We start from the raw sequence: 18720 nt of genomic DNA on the forward strand, positions 1-18720 counted from the left end.
TCCCGTAAAATCGTATCCTCGTGCGTTTGACATTGACACTCTTCTGGAAACCCCGTCGGTACACGGCTCCCGTCTGCCTGCGCGTTCGAGAGCGCATTATCTTGTTCTTTGTTGTCGTAGCCGTTTCTGCAGCTGTCCGTGAAGTACACTGCTCGAATGATAAGCGCTATACTACAGCGTGAGTGTGTGAGTGTGGCACAGAACTCCAATCGCGTGAACTACTAAAGGACCGCGTTGTAAAGCTCCCCAATGTACGTCAGGAAGCGCTGCGCTCACACGTGGGTACTCACCGCGTGGCAGGAGCGCACTCCTTGGGCTTTCGATGTTCCGAAAGCTCGTTTCAGTAGGAGCAGAAAATTCAATCGAAAATAGAGTTCAGTGTGAATGCCCTGGTCATAAATGCTGGCTATCATTTATCCTTAAATTGATCAATTTCACCAAAATGCACCTAGTCGCTCTATGTTTTATATGAACTCAAATTATTTGCAACTGACACAATTCGCTTTGTGTTTTGATGGTGAGTGCTTTGACTCCCCGCTGTCTGGTGTGCGAATGTCCTGCTAACCTAGTTCCACATTGCGCATGTCGCACCATATCCTTCGTCGGCTCGTTCGTTCGGCACTAGTAGGGGAAGTGTCCGAATTTCCGATGTCTCGAATCGGAACACGAGTCCACGTTCTGCTGCGGGGTCGTTGTATCCGAATGCACTGAACGGGGTAGACGCGGTGGCAAGTAGTCAACCTGCCAGACCATCGTACTCAATGTGAGGGAACGGTGGTACGTATCCGGTGGACGTGACACTACCACTGCAGACGCATCCTGCCCGGCTACATCCATAATACAAATACTACATCTACAACTACTACATCTGGGGATACAGTGGAGTAGCAGAGAATGGATTTTGCAATGATTCGGACACAGAGCCAGAGTGGCGCAGATGCAATGCAGTTTCTTGACCTAATACGTGACACAGTGTGGTCATTCTAGCACAAGCAGTGCTGCTGCTGCTGCTGCCATTCCGCCATGACAGTCCAATCAATCTCTTCCAGCATTCCAACAGACCCTTTCCGGTGGTGTGTTAGAGCCGGAGCCTAGCCTCTTCAATCACCACCTGCACTGCACAACTGGTTCCCACTTTCACTCCGCTTCCATTGTAGCTATATCTCGGCGAGCATCGAGAACCGCGGGGACCGGGACGTGGACTCATTAATTGTCTACCGCCGTAGCGTGGCGTAGACCGGGGACCGAGGGGACAACTGGGTGGATCGATTTTCAACCGTGGAAGGTCCCCGCCGATGCTGCATAATTAAAGGGCAATAAAAGTGACGTTCCCGGCCCCCGAACCCGCGATGGAGGTGCTTCGTTTCCCTTCGTTCCATTTTCTTTAAACTCCAGTCTGCTCTCTCTCTCTTTCTCTCCCGGGTTTATGCGCACCCGTTAACGGATCAAAAGCTTCCTCTGATAAGCTCGTCTGAATTGGCTGGCGGCATTGGATGAAAGTTATTTTATGGTCTGTCGTCCCGCGAGGAGAAGTTCCCGTGGTGGAAGAAGGCGAATGCAACCCCAAACTCCTCATCACTAATTAAAATTGTGCATGACTGTGAGACGGGGGGCGACCTGTCCCCCAGAAGGAGGTGGTGGTACCGAGGTTTTACGGAGTGCTTCATAAATATTTACTGCCAAATTGGAAGTGAAACGCGAGACTCATCGGTCGGTCGGTTAGGTGCGTTGTCACCACGAAACAAACGGGGTAAGCAGCTTACATAATGCTTAGAAATATTGTTATAGGGCTTCTGCACGCTGTCTCTAATTGCCACACCCGGGCCGGGGAAGCCGGACCACCATCGGGACCATCCGTGCAGAGATGAATGGCAAATTTGGTGTTGTTTTACGCCACACCACGCCAACATTGTTCTCCAACGCGCGGAGAAGTCACGGCTTTGTGTTCGAAAAACTCTCGGTGTGTGTGGCAAGAGCGCTCACTGGGTTCATTCACGGGTGGTATTGCAATAGGTCATCAATCTTGTCCAACAAAATCTGCTCCAATGCTCCAAAAGTTACGCACCAGAACATGAAGGCCAGGTGCTGCGCACCGGTGGTAATTGTGAATGGAAAAATGGAACTGCGACATGCTTGACGCTCCATGGACCCGCTGATGCTCTGAAGCATCCACTGGGAGCGAGGTCACATGTTCTGGCAAAAAAAAAGGCAAGAGCTTTGTCAACTTTCCTCTTCCCCGGCAGCAGCACGATTCCACAGTGGTATGCTGGTGGTGGTGGTGGGCCGCCGCAATAATGTAATTCCATTAGGCCTATAAATTCCCGGTGAAAAATTACGGAAAACTCTCTTCGAGATAACCCTATTACGTCGGTACGCGGTGGAGAATGCGGGATTAAACCAACAGAGGCGCGGCTGCCGGGTCTGTTTTTACCAGTGGAAACACGGAAGAAGATGCGAGATTGCCCAGACTTGGGGGGTTGAAACTGCCAACAGCATGAAGCAAGCAAAACCTTAATCCTCGCATCACAATCTTCTCGCCGCAGTGGAGTGGAAGAAGAGCAGAAGCCAAACAGCCCAAGACAGCGTCACGTCACGTCCCGGACCAGCGTCCATCCCACGCCTATACCATCGCCATCGATCGATCCCGATTGTATCACAGAATCTAGTATGTACGGACTAGAGCATCGAATCTCTCCGTCATCGGTCAATCAATGCAAATTGAGTTGAGGTTCGCTGTCAGCGTTAGTCAACAGAAATCGGCCGACGAGACCAAACCAGACCAGGCCAGACCAGGCCGTTATTTTACTGACTGCATAAAATATCAACCTCTAGTGGGATGGTGCCCCGTTTATACCCACCACCACTGTGACTGTGTTGCCTTATTACTCAATTGTGCAATGCAGCTGTCCCGACGTTGCTGACAGCGTGTACAGACGGTTGTGAACTCCGGAGTGAGTCGCAATAGCTTGCTGCCTATACACAGTTAAATATAGCAAATGCATTCCCGGTAACAGTACTAGCAGTAGCTACTCACAGATGACCTCAGACGGAACGCGCTAATAATGGCATCAATAATGGCGTCAATAATGGTGGACCAGACAAATTGCAGCGAAGCTGATGTTGCTGGGATGTCGGAAAAAAAGCGGAAACGAAAATCGATGCTGGCCACACTCCACACGATCTCGGTCGATAATGGCCAGAGTATCATTTTGTGCACGTTCCTGTGCGTTTGTTGTTCGTCCCTCTCGCCACCGCCACCACCACCACCACCAACATGATAAGCGCCTTGTAAGCTAATCGGTTTCGCACCGTAAAGCGGAAAAGGTGAAAAACTGACTGTGTCTGCCCCAAAAAAGTTCCTAAAGAAAACCACTCCATTTGCGCTTCTCTCGCACCGAAATCCGTCAGCTTTCGGGGTCAGCCGGCTCCAGACGCGTGGCGGTAAGGCGGCCGCACGAGAAACACTTTCCACTTTCCGCGGGGCCCAAATACTGGGCGAGGCAGCAGCCCCCGGCCCAGAGACGCCCAGAGGCGGCCACGATTAACAAAACTTGACTCCCCGTTGACTCCGAGCGCACCGTCCCTCCTTCTCTTCCGAGTTGCGGCCGGGTTTAGCCTCCGACGAGGAAAAGTAATCTTAATCTGCTCTTAGGCCATCCTGCAAGATAGCAAATGGTGGTCGTGGTTTTGTTGGTGTTGGTTGTGGCAACAAAACAAAAACTTTTTGCTCCCCCCCCCAAAGACCGGAGGGGCTGGGCCGTGGTGTGTAGGGGTGTATCATCGCGGTCGATGTAACGGAAATCCTCATTCAAGCGACTCTACACCGGAGGTGCGACACAACATTGGCTAATCTGTATGCAAATCGCTCGGTGTGGTGCGGTCTCGTACACATGTCCATATGGCTGAGTGTACGCGCGTGTGTGTTTGTTTCACACCCAAAAACTCACCCCTCTGGAGGGGCCATCGTACACGCCTATCGTGCCATGGAGCCATGGAGAGATGGAGCGATACTGGACATCTGAGCGCAACGCTCAATTCTGCTTCCACTCTGAATGGCTTAGTGTGAAAAAAGGAAACCAATTTTTGTGCCAAATGCGCAACACGATTGTGATGGTCGATGAGAGTCCGGCAAACGAAGAGCGTGAGTAAGGGGTACTACTTGCATCTTGCAAAACTTAACATTCATCCCGAGTATGGCATACATCAATAGCCGGGTGAAAGCTATGCAAATACGCCACATACCAGCATTCCCGGAGGAGGTAGATAGACAGATAGACGATCGACGGTTGCACGAAACTGACGAGTAGTAGTACGGTCCCTCCATCACATACACAGAGTGCTGCTGCTGCTGCTTATTGGGAACGGAACAACGCAATTTGTTAAGCAAATAAATGGCTGATTTACTGAAGCAACAACAACCAACCAACAGCTACAATGCTTGCTAACTGGAAACAAGCACAACACAGCCCCCAGGCAGGGTGTCTCTATCTGGCTGGGCATGATGTGTCAACGTTTCTGAGTGACAGTGTCCGAGATGCGAAACTGTGTTCTAACCTTCCGGTGGTGGTTCTCGCTTGGTACCGATTTGTCACATATCACTCCCCCCCTGTCCACTGCAGACCTCGCGGTTCCTCTTCCACGAGTTCCTTCGGGAAGAAGAACCGCTTGCTGTCACTCAAGATGGCGAGGAGGAGGAGGAGGAGGTCAGCCGCGTTGCTCGTGAAGTCATTCATTAATTTACACTCCTTGGCGCACGCTGGCACTGTTTTCATTTCGATGGAATGTATGGACGGTTCCGAAACGTCTCAACACACATATACGTCGCACGTGTTTCGCTAACGTATGGTGGCAACACACTCCCGGCATACCAAAAAGGGAAGCCCCACACACCCTGCACTGTCACACTTCTGTCACTAGCAGTGGCTGTGGAGAACGGAATGTTTCGTTTGATTCCGGAGTTGGGAGAGTAATAGGACCAACTGTTCGCTCAGTAGAGGTGCTCGGTTGGAGTGAACTTTAGCTTTCCAATCACGCAACCAACCGAAGATTAGCGTTTCTTTGCCGGAAAAGATAAGAAACCCTCTGCGAGTGCTCAATATGTTTTCTAACTTCTTGAACTTCCCGAAGAATGTGCGCGACCGAACACCAGCTACTGTAGCTATTCCTTAGTTCGCAAATTGATTTTCGAATTTATCTTCTTACTTTGCCAGCAACTTTGTCCAAGTTTTTGCACTCGCACTAATCATCACTTGACCAAATTTAACATAATTTCATGTTACATAATCAGTTCTAAAACTAGAAACAATAGTACCTCCTAACTCTCTTATGTTTAATCTTACAAGTTCCATATGTCTCGGTCTGTGCGTTGCAGTTAGTTAACCTTCTAAAGGTTAGCAGATTTACTTACAAGCCAATCTCGACAGGGATTTGAGTTGAAAGATAAGGAGCATGTTCATTATGCTTATTTAATTATGTAAATTGTCGTTTTTGAGGCAACATAAAAAATGCATCACTTTTTCAACTTCAAAAATCTGCCAAAAATCGAAAAATGGGAAATTTAACAAACAATTTATTTCGACTGGGCCACCTGGATAAACTTATTATCTAACAAAAGAATATTTATTTGTATATTTCTGATGACCCAGCACGTGGCTACGATGGGCACCGCAAAAAGTACATTTTTGCAAATTTTCCTTTCTAGATTGAAGGCCATGAACGTAGTTTTGAACAAATCTTCCCCAAAATAGAACCAAATATTCTTGAAAAGTTGTAGTTTAATATGGCATTATTTTGAAAAAAATAAGTTGAATGGTTTCTTCGCTAAAAATCGTCAAAAATAAGCCTTTTTTGAGTCGAACTAACCAAAGCCCCCCCCTTAAGTAGACAATTAGTGAATCTGAGTTACGCTGTACACACAAGACCACTCAAGAGTAGACTAATTTCAAGTTTTAACTATATACTCTCACTCGCCCACACTGTTACTCCACAAGGAAATATCGTTGGGAACATGGCAAGGTGCGCCAAATTGCGATGCGGCTATAGAAAGTGGTCGAAGCGTATTAGTAGCATCGTCTTCCGATATTCGATATTCGCGTGCTCGCACGCTCGTGTTGGGCGCGTTGTGTGTATGTGGGAACCTAAGCAGCATGTGCAGCCATTACCGGGCAGTTCGAGCGCACCGAGATCCCTTCGGCACGTAAAACGTGCTATAGTGCTTCTAGCAGCTTGTTGGAGAACTTTATTTTTAGCATCGCCTTGCAGCTGCAAGCATAGGCACGAGAGAAGTACTGGAAAGATTCCACGCCCAACATAACACCATCATCATCATCATCATCATCGCGATCATCGTCGACGTCGTCGTTGTTGAGATGAGATGCAGGAACGGACAGGAAGGGATATAACTCGTTACGAAGGCGAAACGCGCCCGAGAGAGTGAGAGAGAGCGAGGCCCAGGGTATGCAAAAATAGACTCTCTTTCGCGTACTGCTGCCTTCGATGCTCCACAATCTGCAGGAAATGGCAGAGAATGAAAATAAAAGTAAATCCACCATTTGTTCGCTTTCCCAGGCAGCCAACATTGGAAATCCAACTGGCTGGATGAAGAAATGGCCAAACGGCCATAGTACATTCCCGTAGGGCAACGTTACAGACAAGTTACAAACCCGTGTCGCCGAATGCCTCGGGTTTGAGCCCTGTGCTGGTGCTTTCGATGTTTTACGATACGCTGCGAGCGCATCGACCGGCGGACATTTGGAGCGCCATTTTCTAATGTCGTGCAGCAGCAGCAGCCCTGGAGAAGGTTCGACACTGGCGCTGAATTCGGCTTTCGGAGTAACCTCACCACCACGGACCGTGGTGGTTGAAGGTGGTCGGAAGAGGGGGGAGGGGAATCAAAAACCTCATCTCATAAATCATTGCCTGCTCAAGCCGGTGGTAACGCAACAGCCTCGCGGATCAAGAAGCTACGCGGAGCAGCAACAGCGGGAACGAATTCTTCGCATAAATCACAACATAATGTGCTCTGTCGCGGTGGGAGGTGATGTCCCCTTCCCTCTCAGTCCAAAAACCGACATAGTTCATTAGGTTGTTTGAAATTGAAACCATCACTCTCTCTACCTCTTCACTCTCTCTCCCTTGTGGTGGTTTTTAGGATGGTGTTCCGTCGAGCCAACCATCAATGGGAGGTCTAATCTGGGATGTTACCGAGGATGTTGAAGTGCCGCCAGCCAACCAGCCAGCCAGTCAGAAAGGCAGAGATGAATCACTTGGAGATGGTGGCCTCACATGACGGTGACATACATACATATGGCTTTCGGGTGCTAATGGGAACTCGTGTTCCCTTGATGGCTACTTAGACTTGAGGAGAACCGTTCGCCGCAATACGCCGCACCTCGTAGGGAGCAGGAAAGGATCAATCTGATGTGGTCTAGCGGGGTCTGGAGGAACTTTAGAAGCTTCCGAAACGACTGTTCTTCTCTCCTGAAGAGCCTACACCATCCACAATCAATCGATCAACGGCACGTCAGCACGTGTTTGACGTACAGGTTTAAATCCTTGGCATCCTAGCCTTGAATCCTCAGTGGAACTTCCAGTTTCAGGATGAATGTCAACTCGACTGCCGCACGGCATTAGCATCATCATCGTCATCATCATCTCTTGTGCCTTTCTTGGGCGCTGTTTGTTTCTCAAGATGTCCCAGCGGACAACTCCACTGATGACAGTTGCATTCAGCCACATACACGGTTTCAGCGGCTTCAAGTGATAGAACCCACCCAAGAAGTGTATGTGTTTCCGTGTGGTGTGTGCTTCGCACAGACACATCCAGCACCGGAAGGATACACTTTATGCTCGTCAACCGCCGTGGCCACGGATCGTTAGGATGAAAGAGTGGGCAGGCTTGACGAGCGTGCCTGTGGGGTGGTTCCACTCCGTCTGCTCCTAACCAGGAACCACGAGTCCTTCGTGGGAATCCTTCTTCTGTTCTGTGAGGTTTACAATCACGCCCTACACTTAAAGCACTCCGGGAGGGCAGGGGACATCCGGAACCAGGAGCAATGTTAATGCCGTGGTGCGTGGCTCAACAGCATCCGGATTCTCAGCAGCTCACGATTTAATGAGCGTTGTCCAGCGGTACCGTCGCGCCATACATGCGAACGGTTGAATGCCTCGATTCGCAACAGGTAGCGTCAGTCTTCGCGGTCGATAAACATGGTCACAGTTGTGAGTGCCACGTGTCGCCAGTTCTAAGTGGATGTGCTGGCGTTGCCATGGATGGTCCCAGGTATAAGATATTAGAAGAACTTTAATCACTTGACAGAAACAATAAGATGGGGCGGACCTTCAACCTTGTCGCTTCTTCAGCACTGCTATCGTTTCATGAGAGATACACTTTTGTGGCATTTTCTGCTGCCTTTTTGCTGCTCTCTCTCTTTTTCTCTGCATCGACCACAACGACATCTTTCAATCAAAACTAATTCAATTAACTCTCCGATGGAACTTGCCTCGTCGAGGTCGTCAGTTGTTCGTTGGTAGAGGTAACGTAGTCCCCCCCCACAAACGTGAGAACAGCTACCATCGTCATCGTCATCATCATCATCATCATCATCATCATCATCGTCATCATCGAATGCACAATAGGGTTTCCCTCACTCATCGATTCCATCCAACCGCTGAAGCTGAAGCGCTAGGCTTTAGCTCTCTGCTCTGCACAATGTGGTCCGGCTCCGAGAGTGCTTTTCCTATTTTTCATTTTATCACCAGCCACCCAACGAGCCACCGGCATGGGGGCATGAGGTGAGGTCGAGCACCGGAGACCCAAACCACTGGAGGGAGGGTTCGATGGGTTTGAAGCAGTTCATTAGCGGCGCTGAAGAACGGTTGTGTGGAGGTAAACAAACCCGGCACCCATCATGTTACGGGTGACATGGACGTTCTACCAGCGTGCCTGCCTCCCATCTTCCCCCGTCCCCGGTTCCCTTCAGAGGACACATAAAATGACGAAAGGAAAATCGTGAAAAAGGCAAACAATCAGTGAGTGAGTGAGTGTTGGTGGTAGGCAGCGCGCGGTTTGTTCACCGGTTTGTTGTGGTCAAAATGGGCTGTTTCCGACATCCGGTGGCAATTAAATTTGTTTCCGTCGCCCCGTCGCAATGGAGCGAACCACGGGGCATCCTGCCACTAGTGGTTCCCTCTCCTCTTCTCCTGCACTATGCGACGGAGGAAAGCAGTTACTCTGAGGCTCACAGGCTCAGAGCGTTAGTGTAACGCACCCCTTGATACTGGCAACATATTCGATAGGGTCGAATTCGATACAATCGGAGCAGGTGCCAAAATATGGCGATAAGAGAAGGTTTGTGAGCATAAATTGAATGTTTTTGCGTGTCAGACAGCAATTCGGTCAACATGAATATATGCTTTGCCTAGAACACTACTTACTGGCACAGATGGGAGTGTGGAAAGAGTGGTTTCAGTTAGTTTCGTTACTCACCTATAAGAGAGAAAGAGAAGGAAATAAATTAGATTTAAAATTTCGATTGCAACAGTCGACAGTTGATTTAAAGCATATCGTATAATAGATAGAAAAACTTTAGAACAATAAGCTGTTAACAAGCCGCGTTTTTGGTAGAAAGTACATCATTTGGAATTGCTGCACAGGACAATCTTTCGATGAGTATGAAATAAGATACATGAATGGTTTTCGTGCTAAGGCAGCAGAAATGTATTTAATAATAACATAAATATCTGAGAAACTTATTGTAAAAAATATGTATGTCAGTATTTGCATGTTTCTGATCGAATGAAACACGATTTGAAACACTTAGTTTTGAGTACAACTGAGCTAACTCAGCTAGATGTATTTAAACTGAGCAAATTGTGTTGAATCTATTATAACGTTCAACTGTTTCTTATTGTTCTATCTTTCCGTTATAAATAACTAATATAATTTTAAAAGTCGTCCAAGAATTACTCTCAACAATTTCTTAATCGAAGAGGAAGGCAATGAGTGACAACCAAAGTGGACCAGAATACATTAGTTTTCCAAAACAAAAACTCTTAAAAAAGTCACTTCTAGCAGCAGAAGTAACTTCTGGAAGGGCTGGACAATAATTCATGTATCTTGCTTTTTCGTTTGAGTGCGTCGTAACCTTTTGCACTAGGTTTTCTTCCACATCTCAAACGTGCAGGTGATAGCAACACAGTTTAACTTTCATATCCAATACCTAATTGAACCTTGGCATTAGTTGAACTCGCCACATCTTAAGTTATAGTAGTTATTACATGCATTATGAACAACTAATTTCAACAAAAGTCGAAACCTACTACCTACATCAGAAATATCATTAAATTTTCCATCTAGGTATAGCGTTTGATTTCAATTGTCCAACGCCCGTGGAATGGTCAATGGATTGAAAGGTAGAAAATTTCATGAGATTTAAACGATTTCATGAGCAAACATTTTCCTCACATCATTTCATCTCATGTGATCTGTCCCGCTACCAATGTGGAATAAACTTTGCATACTGTGTCGACGGCCACCAGACTATTATCATCATTGCGCTGCGAAACTAGCCAGAGTGTGTTTGTTTATGAGCTTTGCGGCCTAGATTGCAGCTGCGGAACTTGTCTATCATCTAGGCATCAGCCATTGCCTGTGTGCCGCATGTCGTACCGGTAGTAGTTGCAGCAACGTGCGATAACGTGCTTCATGGGTCGTGCGCATCCATTCAATCCAAACCTGCGTCATACACACACAGGAGGTGCACCGTTTTCGCTTGGCGTAAACACGATGTGCACGATGCACTAGCCACCATCGGGGTGTACAGTATAGAACACTCGATCGTTTTGATGGCCGCTGTGTTTAGCAGGCGACCTGACTGTAATTAGCAACGTGGAATCGCCGTGTCGATCATGCCCGGATCAGTCTCAGCGAGAGAACAACACCCCAGTACCACCACCATCATCTACATCATGTGTTGCGGATAGGTTCTAATCTCCTTCCCAGACACACTCGCCGATTGCTAGCAAAACATTCCAACATGGAATCTCCCCGCCCCAAGCAACAAGAGCTCATCGAGACAAAAAAGGAATTTTCTCGAACCGAAACCAAGTGAAACAGTACGTTCTCGCCGAAAGCGATCACGATCGACGACGACGACCACGACGACGGCGCGTGTCTCGGGCATGATCTCATGAAGATATTTTTAAACCCCTTTGCGAGGTAGAGGACTCCGACCGACTGCGGTGGGAAAATGGCGGAAAATTTCACAGCCGAGTGCGCGGAAACAGCGTGAAAATTCCATCCACCAGCACCAGCTGGAGCTGGAGCGTTGGCCTTGAGTATAAAGACGGATCGAAGCACAAAGCGCTTCGCTGTTCGCGTCTGGTGAACGAAGTTTGTGCTCACATCATCCACAGAAGAAGGGATGATTTTTCCGCTCGAGGAAAATTGCTCGAGATCGCGCAAAATCAATAATCGAACTTTCACCCCTCGATATTGCATCAACGAGAAGTCAATCGACCAAGAAGGGCCCTTGTCAATTTGGATGGTTCTACTGCTGCTACCGCTGCTGCCGCCGCTGCTGCTAAAGGCAGAATTTAATATTCAAAACTTCAAAACTGCTTCAAACAATGATGATGTGACTCAGCAGCAGCAGCAGCAGCAGCATAACGCTGGCAGGCGCCCCATCGGATCAAGCGGTTCCGCCACGAACCGTGACCCTTGCGAAGTCTCGTTCTACTGGCTCGGGCCGGAGAAGAGAAAGTTCCGGCTGCCGCTGCGAGCAACCGAAACTGATCGAGCTGCAGAGGCGCGCTGGATATTAAAATATGCAAAAACAGTCCCATTCCCGGTGCGGAGTTTCCGGTGCGGCGCATGGTTCGCAGCCACATAAGCCGGTCACAACGGTACACGAGAACCCACGACCAAGCGTGGCGAGCGAGATTTCTAGCGAGGTTTCTAGACGAGAAGATTGGTTTGTTGATGCTGGCACACCGGCAACCACTGGACGACTGATTGGCTGTAATTTATCCGAAACTCCAAGCGAATCAGCTTTCGCTATTGATTCCGTGAATCACGCCAATCATTTGGGAATCCGCTACGCGATCCTAGAAGCACACATACACCAAGCGCTACCCACTTCCTAGCACCAGAAACCACGAGAGATCAGCATCAATGCAGTGCAGCGGCGGTCCATTGGTGGTGCTTCCGCCAACAATCGATTGGATCGAAATTCACGAAAAGAAAAAAAAAATCCGAAAATCGGGGTTAATTGAGTTCAACTCAGAGTGTCGGCGAATGGGGGGGAAGGTGAAGCGTCACCACCATTACGTCGTGTGGACCCTCCTGCGTGGAGGCGCGATCGCGTGTTTTTTGGAAGGAAAAGGAAAATTGAAGGGAAAGTCAAAATTGGAGAACCGTCTTCATGGGCAGCATCAATAAAAAAAAAGGAAGCAAGGTTGGATGGTGAATGGAAAACCAGCAAGCAAGTCAAACTTCCCTCGTAATCATTTTAATTTTGATGACTCGCCCGGGACCACGGAAAGCAACGGAGAAAAGATCGAACCCAGAAAAGGTTACTTTCCTCTGATTACTGCGTCGTACTGAAGACGGTGGTGGTTATCGCAATCAACATTCGATTGAGAGGTTACAACGTCAAGTGCTGAGCATCGAATTTTCGGTTCCAACAAGGCCCCTTGTCAAACGAGTAGGACAGTTATCGATTGGTATCGACCTCGTTGCTGCTGCTCGGGAAGAAAGACTCTCCATAGTCTTAATCGTTTGAATGGCAAACATCATCACCACAATGAAGGAAAGTCAATCGATCGACGATTACCACCTCCGGGAGTCCATTAAAGTTTACTTCCTGTTCTCGCCGTGCTTCTCGTGGCAACCAACTTGACCTCGAAGGCAGCGAAGGAACGTAGAAATGGCGAAGGAGAAGGAGAAGCATAATTAATTCTCCCGTGACAACCACAATCTTGCGTCCGGAGGCCGGCTTCCGTTCGTTCATTCCGTCGATCTATCGACGATGTTTTGTTTCGTTTACACACCGGGAATGGGGAGAACAAGGCTTATTAATAGTCTGCACCAGTAGTGGCCGACCATAGTCGATTGGGATGGACGGATAATGGATCCATACTTGGTTAGGTTCAGGTCTTATCGAGCCTAAATGGTGGTTCCTGTAGGTCGACACTGAACCCTCCGCCTGGATCCCGTCTAACGCTCTCTTCCCGGTTTCAAATAAAAGAGGAATTACATCGCGATTGATGGTTACCGTCAATACTCCGTCCTCGATGGCTGCAGAAAGTTGAAGGGACTTCAACTCTGTGGTCTAGACAAATGGACTCATGCCCATGTTTAGTGACTGCTCCCCGCTGCCCTGGAAGCATGGTATGTGTCCACGATTTCCATAATATTCTTATGAACACGCACCATGCTTGCGGCTGGTACCGGGTGCACGTGAGTTCCCAGCGAGTCACATCGTGGCGCAACTATCGCAAACAATGGCTTCCGGATCACCACAGCTCCTCCAGCGTGCCTCCATCTAATGATTGAACGATCAATCGCTGGATATTGTAAACATGAAACTAACTGCCACGCTCGGAACGCCTTCTCGCAACGCTCGATTAGTAGCATGAATATTGGAACGGTCGGTCGAAAGAAGCGTTAGATTGATGTAGTCCCGTGAACAGCTGAGCTATGCCCCGTCGTCACAAGTTTTTCCATGCTGATGAGTGAGTTTCTATAGGCAAGTTTAACTGGTGTTTGAGTTCCATTTTCTTTTGCGAGGCTTCCACACGGAGAGATGATGAATAGTGCTTTGGTTGCTGTGAAGCTCAGAGATGGAAATGGCTCCATTGACAAAGGATTTCGTCGGACACAAGATTCACGTCAATAGTATTGGATAACTTTCGGGAACAACAGTCACATCGACCGGATCGGATATCGATCGATAAGATTCAATCGTGCGAATCAACTACGAGAATCGAACGAACTTCGTACTTAAGCATTCATCTCAGGGAAAGTTCTAATACTGGTAGTTGGCTCTTAGTCATACAAAGGATCCGGATTTGCAGTTCCACGAAAGCCAACTCAACAATATCAGAGTGTTTGCAGTGTAGCAAATACGTAATGAGCGGTTGGATCGACACTCTGACAACTCTGGCCGTGTTCCAGACCGATTTTCCCTTTCTCAAAAACTGGAAACCGAAAGTAGCTGTCGTTTTTGATTTCAGAAAAGAATTTCTCCAAAGCTCTTTTTACGGTAACATTAACAGTCTCTTCTCGAACCAGCATAAGGTACCGTCGTACGGGGTTCTCTGTTTAAACAATGATTATTATGAGAAACGAATGCAAACATGCAACCGCCGTGACGTGGCTGATGTATACTGAAGCAAGCCAACAGCAGGAGGAAGCAGACGTAAACAGATTGCACACCACCGACAGCCAGCCAGCCTCCGCACGCTCGAGCATGAAACATGATACCGATTTGCCTGGTGTATGCGAGCAGAGACAAGCAGATTCTATGCTGACAATGTGTGTACGTATCACGCCGATTTGGGCACAGCAGCCCGCCAGTCCTGTCTGTTGAGGAAACCGTGTCGTCGTCAACACCGAAAATCCAACCGAGAAATGTCGATCGTACGATCGTAAAAACTGAGTCAACAAACTTATCCCGCCGTCGTCGTCGTGCTTCGAGGAAAAAGGAACAAATAAGCGAGCGAGAAGTCATTACATCGGCAACACACATTCCAGGCAGCACTAAATCTGGGGTGTAAGCCGACAGAACAATGTGCGGCATCATAACATAGGACGCACCGGATTGCCGGATAGCCGCCAGGAAATCCAAAGCACATTATCCGTCCGCCATTCTCCGTCAAGTGTGCCACTACTACCACCATTCGCACGAATTGGCACTCAATATTGTGCGTCAGGCACTTGTACCGTTTCCAGCGACGCCGTACAGGATCGTTGAATGTCTTCGGTATGGCCGACGACTTTAGTGTTGCCGGCAGCAACAGCAGCAGCATGTAATAAGCATTCCGGATTCCGGATGATTTTTCACTTCAAACAATACGCGGCCACCGTCGCGTCGTACCAGATGAGACATTAAAACTTTTCCTCTGCAACGGACACACGTACAGGTAAGGCATCGTAGCTAAGAATTCATTTTCCAACCTGAGCGCAGAGCGAAACTTTTTTTCCCTCCCCTCGAGTAACAATCTTGCCTGGAACGCATTTATTTTCGTTACCGGCACTTGGATCGTTAAAAAAAATCACTTCCAACAACGGAACGGAACGGAACGGAAAACTCGCTTTCGGATCGCCTGGTGTTTGTTGCGTGCCGGCGTGCGTTACCCGGCCATAGGCCCCGTTGGAAAGCGAAGGAAAAACACATTCCAAGAACCACCGTGTGCCCAACTCGAATTCCCAACGTGGGACGCGCGCGAAGCGCAACGTCGTTTGTTGTCGGAGCGTGAAGTTTCCTTTCCATTCAGAGGGTAAGAGAGCTCAAATGGCGCTCGAGAATCTGCTTCAAGATTTTGGAGCTTGGATTCAGGTGTTTACATTCTGAGAGGAAAGGGGAAAGATTTGCGCTGTACCTCGGAGTCATTCACGGCAGGGCAGGTGTACCGTGCGCACCTGAACCCGAACAGAGACCACTACAGAGGAACAGAAGAGTTACGTCGATGGCGCAACCGGCCATGGTCGTGTAGTACCGGATAGTGACGCGATTTGGTCAAGGGAAGGATGGAACAAAACAACAAATAAATTCTTTTTACCACGGCAAACACATACTCGGGCGGGCGAAAGAAACAGCAGCGAAGCAGTGCAAACAGATGAGAAGGGCGTTGATGAAAGATGATCTCCGTTTGGCCAGTCGGGCGCTACCTATAGGCGCCATAGCGACCGTGCAAGTGTAAGTGTCCGCGTTATGGGCATTTGTGTGATTGCTGAAGTGGAAAGTGAACGGGGCATACGAACGTTTAGCATCATTTTGTTGGCCATATCATCGGCCACCTCGCACCACCCGAAAATGCTGGACTGGATTGTGGCTCATTAGTCGAGCGGGATGGGATTATTCCGTTATAATGAGATGAAATCCTAATTTCCAAGAGATAAGCTAGCACTAGATACGGATCACGGCAAATGCAATGCCAGTACGTTAAAATACTTATGCAAAACCATGTAGAGGTACTGCATACGACGGTGCTGGGGATCCAGCAAAGCATCGTCGTCGTCGTGCGTTGAGTTATGCTCATTGCTCCATAGCACCAGCAGCTCGACTAATTATATCCGTGCTCCAGCAGCAGCAGCAGCAGCAGCAGCAGCAGCAGTGCTACAGTGGAAATCGTGGGATGGTTTCGAAAACATTTATCATCATGCGAACGCAGAAAACGCCCCAACAAACGTTTCGCCATTCACGTCGTCCCACAGACACACGACGACCACCATCAGCAGCAGCAGCAGCAGCATTAGTACATAGCGGTGCCCACGATGCTGAGGATGTTGTGTGCTGGAAAGAGGAGACCAGGGCATGACCAGGGCAGGGCATAGAAAAGGGTTTTTGTTTGTGTTCAGTGTGTGTGTGTGTGTGTGTGTGTACGTCGTCACACAACCACACCTAACAGTGAGTGAGCGAGCGAGAATCACATTAACTGGAACCGGAACCAGCCAACCATTAATTGCCCGTGACATCCTCCATCATACCCTTCCCTCTTCATTCCATGGCCAATGGTGCCGCACCCTTCGTGTGCATGTTTTGTGTCGCAAATTGGAGACCTAATCGCACACCTCGCATCTGGACGGCTTCACCCCTGCCTGCGGTGCTACAGTTTTCACAGAGTCCGGTAGCAAATCGTATTTTAAGCTCGCGTCCACGATTACATGTTTTGCCAACGCGGGCCAACGCATGTGGAAGTGGACAAGGTCAAGGGTGTACGTACACTGTACAACGGGGAGCGGAACTGGAGCTTCCACAAAATTACGACGCGTTAAACATTGACCCAAATCCGTGCGCTTCCCTTTTTTATCCATCGAATCGAATCTTCTCATCCAAGTGATGGCGTCGAGTTCTGAGAACATTTCTCCCGGTCCCCCGGTTTTTGATGACCTGACGGGAGCGTGAAATGAAATGGTTCGGCAACGATCCCATCGTGGGGCTTCTACACTGCGTAACGGGCGTGTATCGCAAGTAATTAATCTGGTGCGCTCCTATCGCGGGGGGCTATCGTATCGGGGCTGTCTGTCAGTCGTCCATGGAAGGAAACCGAGGGCCACCCGGGGCTTAGGGCATTTTGACCTTTTCAGGAGGCCGTCCGTCACTCCTTATTAGCACCTAAACACGTTTCCTAACCTAGAACCGGGGCCATTTGAGGTGGACGACGCGATGTAACACTGTTGTTGTTCGCGAACGCGGAAAGTACGTCCGGACCGGATAAAGACGTCAAAAGCTAACGGTTGCGCCATGATAGCGTCGGTCTGGAACAACCAAATTGCTATCATATCCGATTAATACTCTCGTTCTTCGCTCTTCTATTCGAGTGAATAAATTGCTCCTTGAAGAGCTCCGCTCTTCAACGGTTAAGCTCGAAGCTCAACGATTTCAATCCAGCCTTCAAGGACCACTTCGCAGAGGGTTCGCCAAGCAGCGGGAGTGGCTAGCGAGTGGCCACCGTGACCTCTACACAATACAATAAGATGCTGTACGATGCCGACCACAAAGCATCCGTTATTCGTCATCACTTTGGCTTCGAAGCCGAAGTCTCGAAGACGGTATCTTCGTCGTTGTCGTCGTCAGCTAATTGAGTTCTCGCTATTCTATTCGTAACCAACGTAACACAGCGATGCCCCAGATGCTATCGATAGCAAAGGTGCCCGGCCGCCCATGGATGTGACGTGACATCTCGACATTTCGATTGCGTCAATCCGCCACGCCAAAGATGGCTTCAATTCAAAGATAAACCCGAGAACGACGACGACAACGACGTACCAATCAACGCGACGTCGTCGTCGGCGAACAATTTGCATCGCACTTGCGGTAATTTGTACCAGAACCACTGCGCCACAGATATCCACTAACCAATCCACCCTTCACCCGCGTTGCGAGTTGGTTTCGGGGTTGGTTGTTGAATGATTTATTTTTGGGCATTCGCGCGCGCGCGCGACCGGAAATGCACACCCTGACCGGGGCGGATAGAGAGAGGGAAGGAGGTGGCAATGAGTCTCACCGCGGCACATGAAAGAGGTGTTGACTGTCGATTGCCGGCAACGGATCCCAAAATGGTTCCAAAAAATATAAATAAAATCTCTCGCTCTCTCTCGATCTCTTTCTATCCCTGGATGCTCTGGATCTTACTGTGGCATCCGGATGTGGTCTCCTACCCTCGCGCCTAGAGCGGAGCAACGGTTTATTGCCATCTGGCGGTGGAAACCCAAAACCGAACGAAATGGGGCCGATCGAACCGGATCAGGCTAGGAGGACGCAGGCAGGCACATGGGCTGCGCGTAGGGGTTTGTCTGAATGTTTACGACGTCCCCGCCATTCCGGTGCTGATCGTACCGATCGCAATCCGGATCGGTTTAGTCACCGTCATCGACGACGACGACGATGTCGTCGTTATAAATAGCAGCCGTTGCGCCACACTCCTCGCGAAAGGAGGCGAACGTATTAATTGCAGGCGCAACAACGCATTGACGCCACGTCGGTGTGACTAACG

General features: G+C 48.9%; 1 protein-coding gene across 8 annotated transcripts in view; it reads right to left on the reverse strand.

The window, feature by feature from the left end:
- Positions 1-18720, reverse strand: part of LOC125949897 (serine-rich adhesin for platelets) — a 92922-nt gene that overhangs the window by 22509 nt on the left and 51693 nt on the right. Inside the window, exon 1 of one of the 8 annotated variants that reach the window (XM_049677358.1) lies at positions 1-406. This exon is cut by the window's left edge and continues 2068 nt beyond it. The exons of the other annotated variants lie outside the window; for them this stretch is intronic. The gene's annotated coding sequence lies outside the window, so the exon portion shown is untranslated. Of the gene's footprint in view, positions 407-18720 lie in introns of those variants that run through there. 8 annotated transcript variants of the gene reach the window in all.

This window comes from Anopheles darlingi, chromosome 2 (assembly GCF_943734745.1).
Source record: "Anopheles darlingi chromosome 2, idAnoDarlMG_H_01, whole genome shotgun sequence".
Lineage (NCBI taxonomy): Eukaryota > Metazoa > Arthropoda > Insecta > Diptera > Culicidae > Anopheles > Anopheles darlingi.